Source organism: Palaemon carinicauda, unplaced genomic scaffold (assembly GCF_036898095.1).
Source record: "Palaemon carinicauda isolate YSFRI2023 unplaced genomic scaffold, ASM3689809v2 scaffold22, whole genome shotgun sequence".
In the NCBI taxonomy this organism is placed as follows: domain Eukaryota; kingdom Metazoa; phylum Arthropoda; class Malacostraca; order Decapoda; family Palaemonidae; genus Palaemon; species Palaemon carinicauda.
This window is the reverse complement of record NW_027169810.1, coordinates 595,001-602,217: the sequence shown is the minus strand read 5'-3', so window position 1 is coordinate 602,217 and position 7,217 is coordinate 595,001. Positions and strand designations below refer to the sequence as shown.

Here is a 7,217-nt window from a genome sequence, read left to right as displayed (position 1 = left end):
TGTTAGAGGGCCTTGGGCTAATAGCATCCTGCTTTTTCAACTAGGGTTGTAGCTTAGCAAGTAATAATAATAATAATGATAATAATAATAATAAAACCAAACTTCGTCCGGCAAAGCGTTCGGTGTCAAACTCATTTCCGACCACACCTTGATGGATCCCAGTGGAAAGAACTGACCCTCGAACCAGTTTAAATCAACTCCTCCTCCTCCACAGAACTTCTGACCAGCAATGCCGCTGACTCTTGAGACATCTGGCATCTGGTGGGCATCCGAGAGAGCCTATAAACGATGGGGGCGCTGCTCACAATTCCACAAATTTCAACCCAACGGGGGGAATCTTACAGTATAGTTACGCTGGTCGTCCGCGGTCGGTCCAGAAGTCGACTCCAGTCTAGCTGAATAGTTCGTCCCAGTCGGTGGTTTTCTCTCTGAAGGTAAGGATGAAGGAGAGGGTCAATTCAGAACTCCGGTGCACACACACACACACACACACAAACATACGACTCTCCTTTCTATGATCTTGTGTGTCATCGCCCAAATTATATTTTCATCTAATATGTTATGTTACGTGTTTAATATCTTATTTCATTGAAATTATAATCATCACGATGCAGGTTTACTCTTTAAAGCCATCCTCATTAGAATATATATATATACAATATATTTATATATATAAATATATATATATATATATATATATATATATATATATATATATATATATATATATATATGTATATATATGTATGTATATATATGTATATATATGTATGTATATATATATATATATATATATATATATATATATATATATATATATATTTATATGTACATATGTACTCATATATATATATATATATATATATATATATATATATATATATATATATATATCTATATATATATATATATATGTGTGTGTGTGTGTGTGTGTGTGTGTGTGTGTGTATATATATATATATATATATATATATATATATATATATATATATATATATATATATAATATATATATATATATATATATATATATATATAATATTTTCTTTTGAAATATTTTTGAGTAGCATTTCCAAGCGGACTTAATTTCACTTGCTATTCTTGAAATGAGACATTACGATATTTTCGTTTCGCCACGTCAATTTTATTCTTTGAATAAAGATTAGCCAATTTCATTGGCTGTTATTAAAGGCACAAAATATCCAATGGGAGATTTTTCCTTTCTCTCGTATATTGTGATCTGTGCAAAGCCATTCTTTCACAAAAGCCAAAATGATCTATAAATGTATCGAAGAGAACTTTTTGAAATACTTCACTTTTCAGTAGAACTTCAATAAGTTCAAACTCGCAGCAAATGTTTTTAATGTTCAACAGGCTGGTATAAGTCTTTTTTATAGTTCATATATGAAATATCTGTTTTAATGTTGTTAATGTTTTTAAAATATTTGGTTTTAAATGTTTATTACTTCTTATATTGTTTATTTCAATATTTCCTTTCTTCTCAGTGCTATTTTTCCCTGTTGAAGACCTTGGGCTTATAGCATATTGCTTTTCCAACTAGGGTTGTAGCTTAGCTAATAATAATAATAATAATAATAATAATAATAATAATAATAATAATAATAATAATTTAGAACGGCCGCCATTTCCTTTGACTCTTGAATCAAACTGAAGATGGTGTCATCAGCGAAGCATTCGAGTATCACTTAACAATAATTCGGCTTCTTTAATCAAAAACTTTTGGCACGATATCTAAGTATTTAGTTCAAATAATTATACAATTTGTTAATGAATAGTTTTGCTTATTTATTTTGCAAGTATTTATGATGTACACTGTTAATAAAAAAAGTGATTTTAAATGGAAATTCTCCGTAAAAATATACTGTTTCACAGCCATATTTCAGTGAAATACAGGCGGCCGTAATTTTACCTTACTCTGTTATTATCTTTTACGGATTGGTGATATCACTCCTATACGTCAATATTTCCGTTTTTAAAACGGTAAATGTCATGCAAAATCTATTCCAGGATTTTTATCGTTTTATTTACGGCAAATTTTCAAGTGTAAATCTTGAAAATAACAAACTAGAAATACTCCCCCCCCCCAAAAAAAAAAAAGTAATAATAATTTCTGTTAATTCATGACCACAGAAATGCTCATGACTTCCCTTTTAGTTTCTTCATTGGCTTCATATGAGATCTAAATTGTTTTGCGATTATTTTGACAGCAAAGGTGTTTATTAATGGTATCTTTCAAGTCGCCCTTTTCTTCGTTTATTATGGAAGTACAGTTTGTGTATTCCGATACATAATTTTTTTTTTCCTTTCCATATTTCTAGAACAACTTTTCTCCTTCATTCAAAATCAGATAAGAACGAAACCCTGAAAAGGGATAATTCACGGCGATTTTATTATCATTATTATTATTATTATTATTATTATTATTATTATTATTATTATTATTATTATTATTTGGTCGATCCATCTGCAGCCATTGCTTGGCCCTCCTTGGTCCTAGCTTGGGTGGAAAGGGGTCTTGGTCGCTAATCATATGTATATATGGTCAGTCTCTGGGACATTGTCCTGCTTGATAGGGTAATGTCACTATCCCTTGCCTCTGCCATTCATGAGCGGCCTTTAAAGCGAGATCGTCAGAATAAGGAAATTACCATATTATTCTCGACAAGGTTTTCAGTGTAGATTCTTTTTGAAAAGTTTCATCATTATCTACTGTACATACTAAGAACTTTCTCCGAGAACTTCCATGTGATGGATATATTGGAGGAGTAAAATGTCTCTTCATAATCTCACTATGAAAAACTGCCAGTTGCTTTTCACATAAATGCTACTCTTTCGTCAAAAATCTTTTCAAAACGATTTCTCTCTAAGAACATGCGCATCACGACTTTCTATTGTCCTAGATGACAATCATTGTGCAGCTCTTCTAGGAAAAGGACACTCCAAAATCAAACCATTGTTCTCTAATCTTGGGTAGTGCCATAGCCTTTGTACCATGGTCTTCCACTGGCTTGGGTTAGAGTTCTCTTGCTTGAGGGTACACTCGGACACACTATTCTCATTTCTCTTCCTATTGTTTTGTTAGTTTTTATAGTTTATATAGGAAATGTTCATCTCAATATTGTTATTGTTCTTAAAATATTAAATTTTTCCTTGTTTCCTTTCCTCACGTGGCTATTTTCCTTGCTGGGGCCCCTGGGCTTATAGCATCCTGCTTTTCCAACTAGGGTTGTAGATTATCAAGTAATAATAATAATAATAATAATAATAATAATAATAATAATAATAATAATATGGTTTTTATAGTTTATATAGGAGATATTTATCTTAAAGTTATTGTTCTTAAAATATTTTAATTTTCCATGTTTCCTTTCCTCACTGGGCTATTTTCCCTGCTGGGGCCCCTGGGCTTACAGTATCCTGCTTTTCCTACTAGGGTTTCCCCCTCTTACCCAGACACAGATGAATTACTCATAATGGGCCCCTGACATCAAGACACGAATGGCATCCTACAGTGCAGTTCCATATTTGCTATTACCGTTTTCCTTCTATCAGATTTTAAGGCTAACATTGAACACACCTTTTCCAGAATATCATTCTCACCAACAAATAAGTCCTTAACTACATATACATACATACACACACACACACACACACACACACACACACACACACACACACACACACACTATTATCTCAACATAAATACACATCTCACATACGTATCATTGCCCTCAGGAATGTGTCATTACAGTGTAAGTGACTATCAAATATAATAGATATTTATGGCAGGGAACCAGTACTTACTTTATGATTGCAGGTTCGCATATATATTGAGAGAGAGAGAGAGAGAGAGAGAGAGAGAGAGAGAGAGAGAGAGAGAGAGAGAGAGAGAGATGGAAATAAAAATATTTTTTTCTTATTGAGATTTTTTTTGTCAGCTCTAGGAGTAATATTAAAACCGTTGTAAAAATAATTGGAAAAAAAATAAATTTCAAACTATTTCTAAACTATTTTCCTGACTCTTTGGTTGCAATAAGGTTTAAAGGTTTAAAGGCCGCTCATGAATGGCAGAGGCGAGGGACAGTGACATTGCCCTATTGAGTAGGACTAAACCCTAGACTGACCATATATACATATGATCAGCGCCCAAGCCCCCTCTCCACCCAAGCTAGGACCAAGGAGGGCAAGGCAATGGCTGCTGATGACTCAGTAGGTAGACTTATAGGCTCAGATTTCCCCGCATCTTTATCTCACATGGATGGTGAGGTTGCAATGACCAAAGGAACTAATTGGGACTCGATCTCCTATTAAATGAAAAGAGGAATTGGAGCTAAAATCCCGACGTAAGTTGAAGTCATAGGAAATTGTAATATGTTACAGAAGTAGTCCATTTTGTTCGCGGGAAAATTTCATGAACAAATTTCTCCAGTGTGTAATGGAAGCACTCTCACCTCAGTTTCGTTTAAAACGTTTACTGCAACAACACGTAGAGATGTTAGTGTATCTATTCCATTTAAAAATGCAAATGGAGAGAATATATTACCAGTAAGGCTAAAATCCCTGCCAGGAATTTGCTCCCACAGCCTCCAAGACGTTTACAACGCTTCCAGAAGGCTAAAATCACTGGCAGATCTTTAAAACAATTTCAGAAACAAAGTTACATGTACAATCTAAAATGGTCATACGAAATTTCCACAAAGCTAAAAGATGTATATTGCGTAGTTTACGGCTTTATATTAATTAGATTTTCTATGAAGTTTCATTCCCAAATGTCCTAATGTTTACCGAAAGAAATCCGACATTTAAACCTAACCACATCCAACTAAGCCTCAATAGAGACTTAGCAAAGAAAAAAGATTCAATTTATTACAGAGAGAGAGAGAGAGAGAGAGAGAGAGAGAGAGAGAGAGAGAGAGAGAGAGAGAGAGAGAGAGAGAGAGAATAGGAATGATTTGAACTTCTCTGGCATCCTGACATGGAAGGTCATTGACGCCGATCAACTGTAGGAGAATAAATTCATTTGTTTTTACCAAACTTTTGACCACACGATGGAAAGTAATCTCCCCAAAGGGTTAACCTTTCTTTAGGTCTTGGGTTAACCTAACCAAACTCTCCCCACGTCCAAGCTTTTGTACATTTATTGTATACTGTGAGGTTTCGCTAGACTTTGAGAAATAGGGTTAAATGAGTAGGTCTCCTTCCTTAATTAGGTAAGGATGCGTGGGCTATTTCATGGGTCATGACTCATACAGTGTCATCTATTATTCCGAATATACATAACTAATGCAGATACATTTATGATTGGTGAAGTGTCAGTTCTTTGTTTAGTTTTTTTATTCGTGATCTTGATGGCTGTAATTGTTCAGTGGCTACTTTCCTCTTGGTAAGGGTAGAAGAGACTCTTTAGCTATGCTAAGCAGCTCTTTAAAGAGGACACTCCAAAATCAAACCATTGTTCTCTGGTCTTGGGTAGTGCCATAGCCACTATACCATGGTCTTAAACTGTCTTGGGTTAGAGTTCTCTTGCTTGAGGGTACACTCGGCCACACTATTCTATCTAAATTCTCCTTTATAGTTTATATAGGAAATATTTATTTGAATGTTGTTACTATTCTTAAAATATTTTATTTTCCCTTTCCTCACTGGGTTATTTTCCATGTTGGAGCCCCTGGGGTTCTAGCATCGTACTTTTCCAACTAGGGTTGTAGCTTAGCAAGTAATAATAATAATGATAGTAATAATAATGATAAATTGAAACTCGCTGACGTCTCTTGGAAGGATTTTGACCCCAATCAATTATAGTACTGATTTTGTTCATAATCTTAGAAATTACACATTTTATATATTGAGACCGTTCTCTATAGTTTTCGTAATGTGTTGTTTGGTGGAGAAAATCAACAAAGAAAAAAAAACAAGAAAAAAAGAAAAAAAAAACGGCCGATCATAATTTGCCTTATTTTTCACTTCTTCTTCTTCTTCTTCTTCTTCTTCTTCTTCTTCTTCTTCTTCTTCTTTGCCTACATCTTTTCCTACTTCTATGTGGGGTCAATGTTTCACTGGTAATTAATTTTTTTTTTTTTTTTATGAATAAAGCAATGCGAAAACACGGAGAGCGCTTCGGTGAAAATACACAAACGATTATTTTTAGCTGAAAGAAATCTGACCACATTTCAATGCTTCAATCTTGGTTGATATTCGAAAAGTGACAAAATCTATTTAGAAGTCAGAAATCGAAGAAGAAAAACGAATTTTGACATTTTCCCGTGAGCTAGTTCATAGTCTTTTTATTTTCTCAGCTTAAAATCTTACATTTAATGACATTTCTGATCACTGACGGCAAGACCTGACCTTTGGAAGAAAGGTCCCCTAAGTCAGAGGAAACAGACTTATGTATGACCTTAATCTAACACCGATTATAGAATGCTCATTAAATAAGACTAATCCATTATTGTTATTATTTTTATGTTGAATATGCTGACATAAGTCTTTTTATAGTTTATATATGAAATATCTGTTTTAATGTTATTGTTTTTAAAATATTTTATTCTAATTGTTCATTACTTCTTACATCGTTTATTTATTACCTTATTTCCTTTCCTAACTAAGTTATTTTTCCTTGTTGGAGCCCCTGGGCTTATAGCATCTTGCTTTTTAAACTAGGGTTGTAGCTTAGCAAGTAATAATAATAATAATAATAATAATAATAATAATAATAATAATAATAATAATAATAATACCACCAACAAGTGTACACCGTCTTCCAAGTTAACGGAAAAAAAAAAGTGGTAGTCTCATGATTTCGTTTTAATACACTCAGCTCATTTGAACAAACCATGTCGCTTGTTGGAAAATAACAAGGCAACGTTTACATAATACTACAATAAGAGGCATTTAATGTTTAGTACTATAACAAGTTAAAAAAACAATTATTAAATTTTTTTTTTTTTTTTTTCTATTGTGCAGATGAACTCTCTTCTACGAAAATTCCAAAAAAGTGAATTATGGGTTGTGGTGGCCGATGTGGTAGCGTCCTTGACTGGTGAATATCAATCTAGAGTTCGAGTCTCGCTCAAACTCGTTAGAGTTCCTTTGGTCGCTGCAACCTCACCATCCTCATGAGCTAAGGATGGGGGGGGGGAGCCGATAGGTCCATCTTCTGAGTTATCAGCAGCCATTGCCTGGCCCTCCTTGGTCCT

The 7,217-nt window shown here is 33.7% G+C and overlaps 1 protein-coding gene across 1 annotated transcript in view; it reads left to right on the top strand.

Moving 5' to 3' along the window:
- Window positions 1–315: 315 nt before the first annotated feature.
- Window positions 316–7,217, top strand: part of LOC137636059 (uncharacterized) — a 35,498-nt gene continuing 28,596 nt past the window's right edge. The window contains exon 1 of the mRNA XM_068368487.1: window positions 316–434. The gene's annotated coding sequence lies outside the window, so the exon portion shown is untranslated. The remainder of the gene's footprint in view (window positions 435–7,217) is intronic.